The sequence below is a fragment of the Bos taurus genome, chromosome 27 (assembly GCF_002263795.3).
Source record: "Bos taurus isolate L1 Dominette 01449 registration number 42190680 breed Hereford chromosome 27, ARS-UCD2.0, whole genome shotgun sequence".
Taxonomy (NCBI): Eukaryota; Metazoa; Chordata; class Mammalia; order Artiodactyla; family Bovidae; genus Bos; species Bos taurus.
Window position 1 is genome coordinate 15,950,849 of NC_037354.1, and position 14,599 is coordinate 15,965,447.

The following is a 14,599-nucleotide window of genomic DNA, read 5'->3' on the forward strand; positions in this document are numbered from 1 at the left end:
TCATCTTACTTGATCATGCCTCCTCCTCTGATACAATTTCCCCTCTTAAGCTTCCAGCACATGGCGCCCTCTTGCTTTTCCTCCTGTCTCTCTAGATACATCTTCTCAGGTTCATTGATTGGTTTCTCCTCTGTGTCCTGACCTCTCAATTTTGGAATGTCCCAGGGATCTAGATACCCATGGAGAACCAGCCACTTCTTGTCACCTCTTCCATTCCCACCCTGGCCAAAGCCATCATCTTCTCGCACTTGGTTATTGCACTAGCTTCCTACTTAGTTCCCTAGCTTCCACCCTTCCCTTGCAGATTTCTCTCAATAGAGCAGCCAGAGTATAAGTGCCTTTTATAGTGTAAGTGACTCTCTGATCTCATCTTCCAGTTGCTCTCTCCTCTCTCTTGGCTGCAACTGGGTCAGGCTCCTTGGTGTACCTCGAACAGGGAAGCCTTGGCTCCTTGGGGGCATTGGCGGGGGGCACTTCCTTCTGCCTAGACGACAGTTCCCCCAGAGATCCATATGGACAGTTCCTCACTCCTTCATGTTCTTTGCTCCACATTTAAAATTCTGAGCCGCAGTGTCCTCAACACATTCTCCACATCTTCCTTACTCTGTTGTATTTTAAAAGCACTCTGTTACTTTCTCACCTACTACGTAATTACTTATTATGTTTATCTTCTATTGTTTGTTTCTTTTCATGGGAATGTAAGCTCTTTGGGGGCAGAAATTTTGATCAGTGTTGTTCACTGATGTATCCCAAGAACTCAGAGCAGCGCTTTGCTCTTAGAAGGTGCTCTGATTGCATCTGTCTGAGTGAATGGTGGTGCTATTAATATCTCTAGAGAGACAAGGAACTCAGTCTTTCTAAGTCAAGAATTGAAACATGTCCTGTGGTGCACCAAATGCCAGAGGAAAGAACAGTTTCTTGCTTAAGAGATGAAGTAGGAGTTAAAACTATTTATGCCTAATGTAAGGAAAGCACCTTTTAAGTAACAGCGACAAAGAGTTGATTGCTTTTTTCTCAATAATTCTCCTAATACCAAGCACTGTCAGGCTCATAGATGAGGGTAAGGTTTTCCATTTGATATATTTAGAAGTCAAATAAGATTTGTGTGTGTGTGTGTGTTGGAAAGGAAGAGGGATGTCTTTTCCTAAGGGCTGAGCTACGTGACTATAGCATAGGACAGATTTACTGACCGTGGGTAAAGAGAACACGGAGAAGGCAACGGCAGCCCAGCCCAGTGTTCTTGCCTGGGAAACCCCATGGACAGTATACTAAGTCAGCTTCAGTAATCATGCAAGGTCAAATCTTCAACTTCTATAAAATACTCTATGCCACAGCACTTTCATATTCCTATGAGGCAGATTTCTGTTTTCCACTCAAAGTTGGCTCATTCAAGAATTGCACAGTTTAGGGACTCCAGGAAATATTCTGATTCTTCTTTTTTCGACATATTTCTATTACCTATGAATGCCCAGGTTTCCCAGTTCTTGGCTTCAAGACTTACATTCAGTTCAGTTCAGTTCAGTCGCTCAGTCGTGTCCGACTCTTTGCGACTCCATGAATTGCAGCATGCCAGGCCTTCCTGTCCATCACCAACTCCTGGAGTTCACCCAAACTCATGTCCATTGAGTTGGTGATGCCATCCAGCCATCTCATCCTCTGTCATCCCCTTCTCCTCCTGCCCCTAATCCCTCCCAGCATCAGAGTCTTTTCCAATGAGTCAACTCTTCGCATGAGGTGGCCAAAGTATTGGAGTTTCAGCTTTAGCATCAGTCCTTCCAAGGAACACCCAGGATTTAGAATGGACTGGTTGGATCTCCTTGCAGTCCAAGGGACTCTCAAGAGTCTTCTCCAATGCCACAGTTCAAAAGCATCAATTCTTTGGCGCTCAGCTTTCTTCACAGTATTAGGAATACAATATTCATTGAATTGGAAGTGCTTTGTTTAATACTTTTTAAACTGGAAGTTCATTGTTTATTGCTCTCTCTGATTCCTTTTTGCTACTGTTCATGATAGCATGAGGAAGGAATAATCTGAAAAATTAACAAAACATATCTACACAGATACCCACTTTGTGATTTCAAACAGCAGTTTCTAGAGCAATACTGATCCCTGGAAAAGAAATGTTACAAATGTGCTCAGCTACCTTTTACAAATATAAAGTTTATGATTATTTCTGGAAAAATTCCCTGGTGGCTCAGTGGTAAAAATCTGCCTGCAATACAGGAGATGTGGGTTTGATCTCTGGGTCGGGAAGATCCCCTGGAGGAGGAAAAGGCAACCCACTCCAGTCTTCTTGCCTGGAAAATGCCATGGACAGAGGAGCCTGGAGGGTTACAGTCCATGGGGTGGCAAAGAGTTGGACACAACCGACCACAGTAAATACCTAAAATAAATAATGCATTAAAAACCACGTTTCTCTCTCTCTCTCTTTTTTTTTAGTTGCATGCAGGTATTTTTGTTTGAAAACCTTGGAATTCTTAAAATAAATTAGTCTCGTTGCTGATTTTGAAAAATGTGAATAAGGGTATAAGAAGCAGAAGAAATATTGTTATCAGTACTACTCTGAATAATATTATTAAAGCAGAAAATAATTTAAATAGTTGCCATTTCAGATACATAATAAAAATTAACAGATATAACCCCAACCATGAGATTTAATTCACGTTCATACACATACTTGGGTTGGTCTATGGAGGAAATATATTTTACGTTGAAATTATGTATTTCTTTGAAATGTAGTTCAAAGTGAGGAAGGGAACTTTAAACATTTTCTTTCACTTTTAACTCCTTACATGTCTCAAAACAAACACCTGAACATATGTCAAAATACTTGAATTCATAGCTGCAATCAGTAAGGTCTTTATTCATTGAGAAATTGTGTTTCAATATCCCTCTTGTTAGACATTTCCTTGGATGTTTATCTTGAAAATCCTACTCAAAGCTCAAATAAGTTTTACTCAAAGTCACATTCATCTTTCATAAATCACTTCAGAAATCATACTCCTTCAATATTTAAGTCAGAGCAAACACAACACTACATAATTCATGGAGAATTTATATATATATATAAGCTAGGATATATATATAAAGATAGATAGATAGATAGATTAGTTTGTGTGTATATATACACACATACATATAAATTAGCGTGTGTGTATGTTTGTGTATATATATATCAGTTCAGTTCAGTTCAGTCGCTCAGTCATGTCTGACTCTTTGCGACCCCATAAACCGCAGCACGCCGGGCCTCCCTGTCCATCACCAACTCCAGGAGTCCACCCAGACCCATGTCCATTGAGTCAGTGATGCCATCCAAACATCTCATCCTCTGTCGTCCCCTTCTTCTCCTGCACTCAATCTTTCCCAGCATCAGGGTCTTTTCAAATGAGTCAGCTCTTTGCATCAGGTGGCCAGAGTACTGGAGTTTCAGCTTCAACATCAGTCCTTTCAATGAATACCCAGGACTGATCTCCTTTAGGATGGACTGGTTGGATCTCCTTGGAGTCCAGGGGACTCTCAAGAGTCTTCTCCAACACCACTATATATATACTAGCACAGCTAGCTATCATTCTAAAGATATTTTCCACAGGAGAAAAAGTCCATCACATGCACTCACTTGTATCTAGAGGGTGGACATTCACAGTGATGCCTGATGTATCTATTTTTGGAGGAATTGTGTCCATCTCTCTTCATTCTTTACCCTCAGTAATCAGTAAAAGGGACCATCATTCTCCGCACAGGAAATGCTTCTTCTGGTTGCTACCCCAAGTGACTCACCTTCCTAATAATTTCACTAAATTCCAAATCTAGCTATCTTTTTGTCCTTGACCCTTGGTCCTCAAAGTTGTGAATTCTGCTCTTCTAGCATCCTTTATCTTTCTTCCATGGCTCTTATTATAGTTTTAATTATATGACTATTTGGCCAATTACCTTTCAATAACTATCTCCTACTGCACAGGGTCGGGGGATGGCTAGTTCTCAGGGTCTGTCACAGAAACCAGAACAGACTACCGAGTAGCCTCTTAAACGATTCCTGATCAGATGACTAAAGATCAATGGTGCCAGAAACGTTAAAAGATCCAGAAGATTGGTATTTAGAACTTCACTCTTTATATCCTACTATTCAGATAAAGTTATATTTACTATAATTATGACAATCATTCAATGAGTGGGACCTTTATGCTGTCCCCCAAAACAACTCCATTCCTTGTTTTTGTATTTTTTAATGGACTATTAGAGCTTGGTACGTTTAACACTTGACTGTGCTTATGTTTAAGAAGAGTGTTCTTACATATAAATCAGAGAGGAAGGAAATTAGGAATTTACTAGTAAAACCTATTGGCATTTTAAGTGACCATGGATGATTTTAATACCTTGAGTGATTTCATATTTATTGAGTGAAATATTGTCATAAGGATATTTTTATATTATTGCAGTCATTTCTTTGTTTTCTAGTTAGTTCTGAAGATGTTCACATATTTTAGAGTTGAATGGCTATCATCAAAAAGATAAGAAATAACAAGTCTTATTGAAGATGTGGAGAAAGGAAACCCTTGTGCACTGCTGGTGGAAATGTAAATTGGTGCAGCCTCTATGGAAAACAATATGGAGGCTCTTCAAAAAATTAAAGTCATTTATTTCTCAAAGACTTCTTCCACTGTCTCTTATGAATCACATGGGGTTTCTGGCTTAAAACTTTGTGTTCTTCCTATGGTCTGTTTTTTTTTTTTTTTTTAACAAAATGTTTATCACTTAGCCTTTGCCTACAACCATCACATTGTACATACTAAGCACCAATGAAACAGGTGGTTTGTGAACTACTGTTAGAAGGAGAATCGGAGGAAAAGGATTTTTTGAGAGAAATAACTAGACTGACTTTGGATCTCTGTTCCATGGCTGGCACAGCGAGCCACACCTTTTCTTACTAATGACTCTGGAAAGGTTGCCAACTCTGCCTTTTGTCTGGGAAAACACAGGGCTATTTATGTCTGAACACCATATACAGAGTTTACTTCCATTGGTTGACATGATCATCTTTCCTGGTCCCTCAAGCCTGAGGAGAGAGCAAAGTGAATGTACTTGCTATATGATAGGGGAGTGTGGTGTATGGGGAGCCTACATACCAAGCTTGTTTATTTCAACAAAGCAACTCTGGCTTCAAGGGATTAGACTGCAAGGCAGAAAATATGGATGTCAAGAGTGATCAGGATAGAGAAATTCTAGTCAAGAATGTTGCAGTGGCTTTTAAGCAGATACAAGGGGGGGATATTGAAATTGTGTGTGTAGGTAGACTCAACAGTGACTAAGTTTGTATGAAGGAACATTTGAATACTTGTTTAAGATTCTAATTCTGAATAAGTTGGTGACACAATTATTAAAACAGAGCCCTGGGGAAGAAGAGCAGGTTGGGAATTGGAAGATGATGAGTTTTAGAAGTGCTGAGTTTGAAACACGCTAAAGATATTCATATGGGGTGTTTACCATTTCCTTACAAATGTGAGGCTAGAACTCATGAAAGAGATGAGGGATAGATGCATAGATTTTAAGATTTTCACAAAGGAGGATAAAGATGAACTGAGGGGAGATTTGATATAAGGAACAGAACCCAAGGGAACACCTTTAAGATCAGGCAAAGAAAGATTCACCTTCAGTGGAATTCAGGAGTGATCAAAGACTGCAGGAAAATATTGCAGTGTCACAGGAGGCAAAGGAGAAGAGACTTTAATGGTCAGGGAACTGACAGTGTCTAATGCCAGAAATCTAAAAGCCTCTTCCTCACATTTGTTTATAGATGTTACTCTTTTGTTAATTATTTAATAATTGGTTTCACAGCTTTAGTAACAATGGCATGAAGAAATTCAAAGTTATTCTCTGTGTTATCAGAACATCACAATTTCTTTGATGAGTTTATTATTTACAGTTTAAATGTTTTGATAGGCTTTGCCTGGAAACCTAGGAAACATATTTTCTTTGAATTCTGTGATTTAATATAAGGGACTTTTGGCTTGTACTGAATTTTTAGACTAAGTGTAAAATGCAAAAAAAAAAAAAAAGGATAAAAGTTATTCAGTATAATCCATCATCATCAAACCTCCTAAAAAGATAGTGCTGCCTGTCAGCTTTTCCATTTTAGCATTCTGAAATAACTCTATGGATAAAACAAACAAAAAAAATCAGAATGAAAATTGTCATTTTTCAATGGCAGGTTCCTGCCAAATGATCATGAAAAATCACTGGATTCCCCACCCCTCATGATATCAGAGTGTTAGTGTGAAAATTAAGGAACAGTTGTGTGTATGTAAATTTTTTTTAAATAAATTAAATTTTAAGAAATGTGTTATTCAGTTATAGAGTGAAGTCTTTATATTAAACATAGGTAGTCCTTACTTTGCACAGGATAACATTAACTGGAAACTCACGCATATCAAACCACTGCTGTGGTCCTGTGCTACCGAGAGGCTTGCCTATATGTTATAAAATCACTTTTCACTAAAATTAATATTGTCTTCTCAATATTAGCAGCTGAGAAATATATTTAAATTTTTTTCAGTATTTACAATGTTTATTTTAAATTTAAGGCATGGAAGATGCCGGCATTTACTCAGCCATTCAAAAGATAAAGGAATAATATGAAAATATCCATGTACCCATGATTTGTCTTAAAATATAAGCCACTATGAATTCAATAAAATTCTGTGGTACATGCCTCTGATCAAAATATCTTCCCTATGTCCCCCAAGGTAACCAGAATCTGAGAGTCATATTTTTTAAGTGCATCTTTTATAATACAGGTTTTTAATTTATGCTTCTTTTTTTTTTTATTTTATTTTTAAACTTTACATAATTGTATTAGTTTTGCCAAATCTCAAAATGAATCCGCCACAGGTATACATGTGTTCCCCATCCTGAACCCTCCTCCCTCCTCCCTCCCCATACCATCCCTCTGGGTCGTCCCAGTGCACTAGCCCCAAGCATCCAGTATCGTGCATGGAACCTGGACTGGCATCTCGTTTCATACATGATATTTTACATGTTTCAACGCCATTCTCCCAAATCTTGCCATCCTCTCTCTCTCCCATAGAGTCCATAAGACTGTTCTATAATTCTTTCCTATGTCTGGTTGTGAATTTTTAACTTGAAAAGTTGTTTTGGATTTTTCAATGTCTTCTACCTTGAGACTGATCAGTAGTCAGAGTGTCAGAGTGTAAAGTTTTAAACCTCAGGCTCCATATGCTTCGCGTATAGGATGGTGGCGGCAGTCTTTAAGAAGCAAATGACTAAAGCAATATAAAAAGACCCTTATGACAATATTCACTCAATAAATATGAAAATGCCTAAGATATTAAAAGTAGTTATTTGTGGTCACTTTATAGAGTGCCTGATGAACTATGGAATGAGGTTCGTGACATTGTACAGGAGACAGGGATCAAGACCAGTCCCATAGAAAAGAAATGCAAAAAAGCAAAATGGCTGTCTGGGGAGGCCTTACAAATAGCTGTGAAAAGAAGAGAAGCGAAAAGCAAAGGAGAAAAGGAAAGATATAAACATCTGAATGCAGAGTTCCAAAGAATAGCAAGAAGAGATAAGAAAGCCTTCTTCAGTGATCAATGCAAAGAAATAGAGGAAAACAACAGAATGGGAAAGACTAGGGATCTCTTCAAGAAAATCAGAGATACCAAAGAAACATTTCATGCAAAGATGAGCTCAATAAAGGACAGAAATGGTATGGACCTAACAGAAGCAGAAGATAGTAAGAACAGATGGCAAGAATACACAGAAGAACTGTACAAAAAAGATCTTCACAACCCAGATAATCACGATGGTGTGATCACTGACCTAGAGCCAGACATCCTGGAATGTTAAGTCAAGTGGGTCTTAGAAAGCATCACTATGAACAAAGCTAGTGGAGGTGATGGAATTCCAGTTGAGCTATTTCAAATCCTAAAAGATGATGCTGTGAAAGTGCTGCACTCAATATGCCAGCAAATTTGGAAAACTCAGCAGTGGCCATAGGACTGGAAAAGGTCAGTTTTCATTCCAATCCCAAAGAAAGGCAATGCCAAAGAATGCTCAAACTACCGCACAATTGCACTCATCTCACAAGCTAGTAAAGTAATGCTCAAAATTCTCCAAGCCAGGCTTCAGCAATATGTGAACCGTGAACTTCCTGATATTCAAGCTGGTTTTAGAAAAGGCAGAGGAACCAAAGATCAAATTGCCAACATCCACTGGATCATGGAAAAAGCAAGAGAGTTCCAGAAAAACATCTATTTCTGCTTTATTGACTATGCCAAAGCCTTTGACTGTGTGGATCACAATAAACTGTGGAAAATTCTGAAAGAGATAGGAATACCAGACCACCTGATCTGCCTCTTGAGAAATTTGTATGCAGGTCAGGAAGCAACAGTTAGAACTAGACATGGAACAACAGACTGGTTCCAAATAGGAAAATGAGTCGTCAAGGCTGTATATTGTCACCCTGTTTATTTAACTTATATGCAGAGTACATCATGAGAAACGCTGGACTGGAAGAAACACAAACTGGAATCAAGATTGCCGGGAGAAATATCAATAACCTCAGATATGCAGATGACACCACCCTTATGGCAGAAAGTGAAGAGGAACTCAAAAGCCTCTTGATGAAAGTGAAAGTGGAGAGTGAAAAAGTTGGCTTAAAGCTCAACATTCAGAAAACGAAGATCATGGCATCCAGTCCCACCACTTCATGGCAAATAGATGGGGAAACAGTGGAAACAGTGTCAGACTTTATTTTTCTGGGCTCCAAAATCACTGAAGATGGTGACTGCAGCCATGAAATTAAAAGACGCTTACTCCTTGGAAGGAAAGTTATGACCAACCTAGATAGCATATTCAAAAGCAGAGACATTACTTTGCCAACAAAGGTTCGTCTAGTCAAGGCTATGGTTTTTCCTGTGGTCATGTATGGATGTGAGAGTTGGACTGTGAAGAAGGCTGAGCACCGAAGAATTGATGCTTTTGAACTGTGGTGTTGGAGAAGACTCTTGAGAGTCCCTTGGACTGCAAGGAGATCCAACCAGTCCATTCTGAAGGAGATCAGCCCTGGGATTTCTTTGGAAGGAATGATGCTAAAGCTGAAACTCCAGTACTTTGGCCACCTCATGCGAAGAGTTGACTCATTGGAAAAGACTCTGATGCTGGGAGGGATCGGGGGCAGGAGGAAAAGGGGACGACAGAGGATGAGGTGGCTGGATGGCATCACTGACTCCATGGACGTGAGTCTGAGTGAACTCCGGGAGTTGGTGATGGACAGGGAGGCCTGGAGTGCTGCGATTCATGGGGTCGCAAAGAGCTGGACACGACTGAGCGATTGATCTGATCTGATCTGATCTGAAAACACCATTTGCATTTACTAGTAACCTCTCAATTTCCTTCCTTTTTGATTTATATGTAAGATCATTCTTCTTTAATTAAAAAGCATGTCATGTGTTAAGTGAAAGAAGCTATAATGTTCATTGAAAAATGCAAACTGGTCTTCTGCCAAGTGTTTTTACATGTAATTTTTGTATGCTTTTATATAGTCATTCAGAATGTTGATAAGGAAAAGGATGTACATGATTTAGGCACAAGTGATTTTTAACCTCAATGCTTTTTGTTTAATTTCAATATATAAAATAGGTAAAATACTATAAAGAGGATAAAACTCTCACTGCAATCAAATTTTCTTACCTTAGCATAAATATTATCACTTTGTTTCCAGGCAAGTTTTTACACAAACTATGCCTATTAAGTGATGGATCTCACCATGTGAGACAAAGTACAAATACCAACTTTAATTTTGGAATACATAATTCATCCATTTTTAAAGTAAAGTAGCTTGAACACTAAAATGAAATATATTTTATATTGAAAACTAGTAGTCATCTTAAAAAAAGTTTTTTTCTTTTTTTACAAAGTCAACTTTCATTATTTTTTCTACAAAAAAATTGTCTGTCACCGAATTTATCATTTCACTCAGTTTTTCAGTCTTTTACTTGGTTTTTAAAAGTTTCTCATCATAAGCCACAGTCTTTTGTGATACCAATATAAAGTTTAGAACTTGTTTATATGTACTTTTGGTTTTATTTTGCTTTGAATGAAGTCATATTTGATATAAAAAGAAAATTTCAGTGATTTAATTTTATGCCCACATCAATAGTAAATTGTTGAGTTTTGTAGCAAATAATTTATAAAATATTTTTTACATTTTATAAGTAAAATAATTTATATTTCAAATTATAAAACATTTAGAAATAAACAGAATAAGTTTATTTAAAATTGTATTTAATTAAATAAAAATACTAAAAAATTTATATTTCAAAGATTTTTATTCAAAGCAATTTATTTTTTTTTTAATCTCAACCGCTAAGAAGTGATACTCTGTAAGCTGTTTACTTCTTCCCAAAGTTATCATTTTACTGCCCTGTACAGTCAGGGATAATGACCACTTCTTACATCAGAAGGAGGTGTGGATCTCTTAGCTTGACATTTAGCATCCTTCTTGAATTAGTGCAAAACTTCCTCCTTAATCTCCAACACTCCCCTGCTGAATCCTTCAGTACAGACCCACTGTTCTGGACTATTCACAGATGTCTACGTGAAGGTCAACCAGATGCCAGACAATACCTTCAAACACTTGGCTTTGCTGGTACCACGAGGATGTGGTTTCTAGTCTAACTGCACATTTACTCAGCCATATTTGTTTGGGGATAGATTTCTATGCTTCTCTTTTCTTTTCTCTTTAAGAGAATATTTTGGCTATGCCCTGCGGCTTGTGGGATCTTAGGTCCCTACTCAGAGGTTGAACCCGTGGGGAGCCCAGGCCCTCAGGAGTAAAAGTGCTGAGTCCTAACCCCTGGACTGACAGAGAATTCCCAGTTTTCTGTCCTTAACCATGATCTTAACCATGATCTTTAATCCCAGTATAATAAAAAAATTTTTAAGTGAATACTTTCATAGTAAAACATATAAATGTGGAATAGAAAATAGTTTTGATCTACAGATCAAAACTGTGTTTGTTAACTATATTTGGTTGTATGCTCATTAAATTTGCAGACAGTGTACCTATACATAACTTTTTCAACATTCTTAGGTATTTTTAACACTAGGAATTTGTTCTAAAGTTGAGTGTTATGTGGTTTTAAAATATTTAAATGGTCAGGTCGAACACTGCTTGCAGCTAAATTCGAAACCAACCAAATTTCTTAGGTTTGCAAAATTGAACAAGAGAAGTACCACTGAGCTGAATGCGTGTCAAGAGCAACGGCTCCACTAGAATTAAACCAATTCAAAGTTGTGCTTGGACCAGGATTTGTTTCAGGTCAAAGTAACCAAAACACAGTGCTTTAATAACACAAGCTGTACATGTGTTTTTCCATTAAACTAAATTCACTTTCTTTTTTCAAGCCCAAATGTATCTTCAAAACAAGAGATTAGTGTTTCTGTCCTATCTTTTCTAATACTGGATTGACCTTTCAGTAGCAAGTACATTATTTTATTTAAGCTGTATCACATTACTAACATGATTCTTTTCACTGACCTGCATCTTGTTTTGATCACCAAGTCATAACTTTTGGTTCATGATACCACTGGCCCATGCTTGTCTTTCTCTGTAACCTTCATCCCACTTTTGATTATTTGATTATTTAATTATTTGATTATTATTTCTCAGTGAAGTATAGAAACTCAGAAATGGTTATGATTCCAAATAGCGCTCTCGTAGCTTGGACTAACCATTTTCTTATTATCCTTTGGCTACTATTTTTAACTTGTTTTATAGCTTTGTATTATGTAATGAGATGGAATGGTACACTTTGAAAACTCTTGATATGAGAGCCAACCTGCCATTGGCTATTTTCTAGGGATGTAAAATAGATACCGTGGCAATGCTGGGGATCAGTGTCCTCACCTGTACACTGGGAACACACTGCCTGCATGACCAACCCCATATTAATAGGAATGCCACCCTACCTTAAGACAGATGATCCAGGAAACCAGTTATTGAACATGAAACATCTATTCATGGGGTGAAATAAAAACACAGTCTATTATCTCTGATAATCCTGAGTATTAAATAAAATTACAGGTGTGGGTATTTTGCAGGTAGAGTTTTAGTTTCTAGGACAAAGTCGAGTTAAAGAAGTCATGTTGAACAGTCCTGATTCCTCACCCTCTGCACCAGATGGTCTCCTCTTACTTCCAGTGCTCTGCTCTCATCTTTGTCCCCTTCTTCTCACTTATTTTTCGTGTAAATGTAACATTTGCTGAAGGAAGTTTACAAATCCCATCTTCCTTCCAGCCACTCAAAACACACACTGCTTCACAACGCAACCCATTTGACTGTCACACAACAGCTGGAGGTCAAGCTTTTCTGAAGAAAATTGACTGCTGAGGATTCCTTTACCCTCAGTATACATTACAAGTAATGTTACTTTTCAATGCTTACAATGTTCCCTAGGAGTGTGTCAGTTGAGCAGGCCAAAAAAAAAAAAAAATCTGTAAGTTTATTATTTTTCCACCAATATATTTGACACCACCTTTGGAGAACGAACAAAAGGCATACTGTCAAGCAGATAGACCTGGACAAAATGTTACTGTTTGTTCCACATGAGCACAGAAGTATATTTAAGCAAAGAAAGCCACTCCATGACTCTCCTGGGACTGACTTCCTTTAGCTGAATTATACCAACATGTTCACACCACTTGTTTCAGACTGTGTTGGAATTTAAAAATGCAGACTTCTATTTGCCAATTGCTTCAATACCCCAGAGATAAAAATTCACGTTAGGATTGAACCTGGCTTTACAGTATCACAGAACAAATGGAAGTTTATTGCAAAAATGTGTGTATACATGAAATTATAGTCAGAGATGTGAAAATAAGGGGTGCCCTTGTTTGACAGATTCTATACTTCTACAGGACAGCCTCAAAGTCACCAGAAGTCACTTGACTTGGGATTAGGTTTCAAATCCAGGCTCAGTGACATTCATGAAACTTTTGGCAAAACTTGGGCCAAGTTTCGAGCAAGGCTGGATAGAATACTTCTTTCATGTGGAACCTGTGTGAAACTCAGTGGTTTTGGCTACCTTTCTCCTTGAGTTTCACATTCAAACAAGCCAAAGTTTCAAAGTAAAATTAAGAGGCAAAAGAAAACAAAAAAAACCCAACAGAACAGGAAAAAAATGGCTTGCTCAAGAATGGAATGGCCTCTGTCACATTCCAAACACATTTCGGCCATTGGATTCTGCAACTGAACTGCTGCTGCTGCTGCTGCTAAGTCGCTTCAGTCGTGTCCGACTCTGTGTAACCCCATAGACGACAGCCCACCAGGCTCCCCCGTCCCTGGGATTCTCCAGGCAAGAACACTGGAGTGGGTTGCCATTTAACTAGCATTGCCTTTTTAGCAGCACATTTCTCCTCAGCAATGCCAAATCAAGAATGCCTAGTATTAAAGGGATGAGTATTCTAGACCCCCACCAAAGGTAGTGAAGGATATGCTCAAAATGACCAGAGGATTTCAAGTTTTGACTATACACACATCACAGAAATGAGATGATTCAAAAGCTCTTATAATGTAGATCTGAAGAGAGAAAGTTAGTAATTAAATGTCCAGCTTTGGGAAATTAAAAAAAAAAAAATTAGACTGAATAGCTCTAGGTTTTCCTACAATGTCAGTCCCAGTTCTAGAGATCATATTGCATCTGCTTCTAATCCAGAGTGACATCTCCCATAACTTACTCCCTAGCTCCACCCTCTGAACCTGAGTCCCGTGGCCACTGGCTTCCTTCCTTGTCAGCACGATGCAGAGCACAGGGTGCGTCCTGTATCAGCTCTGAGGAGCCAGGGCCCCTGCCTGGCACTTACTCTCCGACAGGCTTAGGCTCGTCCTACTGTTCACCTTCACCAGGACGCAAGGCCAGATGGCCAGGAGACGACAAACTCAGTATCTGGCTGAGGACTTTGAAAATACCCTTGTTTGCAGTAGAGAAGAAAAGAGTGACAGACAAATGTGATATACCCACGAATTTTCTCTAAAACAAAGAGAACATCTAAAAGTTGACTGAATGGCTAGAAAGCGCTATACTCTGCCTATTTTAGGAAATACATTTTTTTCATTCCTTATCCCTCATTCAGCAGAAGTTTCACTAGCATAACAGATTTCTGGCTACAGAGAATTTTTTTTCTCCTTTCCTTTTTTTCTAGTTTTCCTTTTTAAAATATTCTTTTATTTCTTTAAAAATTTTTTTTCTTCTTTTTGAAAAAACAATTAACCGGAAGATGTGTGTTTAAAATGCATGCTTTCTTTCGACATATGGTGAGATACCAATAAACTTCTTTGGAAATAAGAATCTCTAAATTCCAAGGATTTCAGTGTCCATGTTAAAAAGCAACAGTAAGGCCCCAAGGCATATGGCAATTTAGAGGCACTTACATGAGGGGTTGATAGTCTGGTCTGTGCACCATTATTTCCTGCTTGATTTTAGACATCTGCTGAGTGGAGCAGAAAGCTGTCATAAACTCTGTGATGGTCAGAGAAACCTGCCATAGGATAGTCTTTGCTTTTCTGCTGAGGGGAGGGGGG

The 14,599-nt window shown here is 38.2% G+C and overlaps 1 protein-coding gene across 40 annotated transcripts in view; it reads right to left on the minus strand.

Annotated features, from left to right (window-relative positions):
* Positions 1-14,599, minus strand: part of SORBS2 (sorbin and SH3 domain containing 2) — a 211,665-nt gene that overhangs the window by 161,686 nt on the left and 35,380 nt on the right. The gene's annotated exons all lie outside the window — the stretch shown is intronic.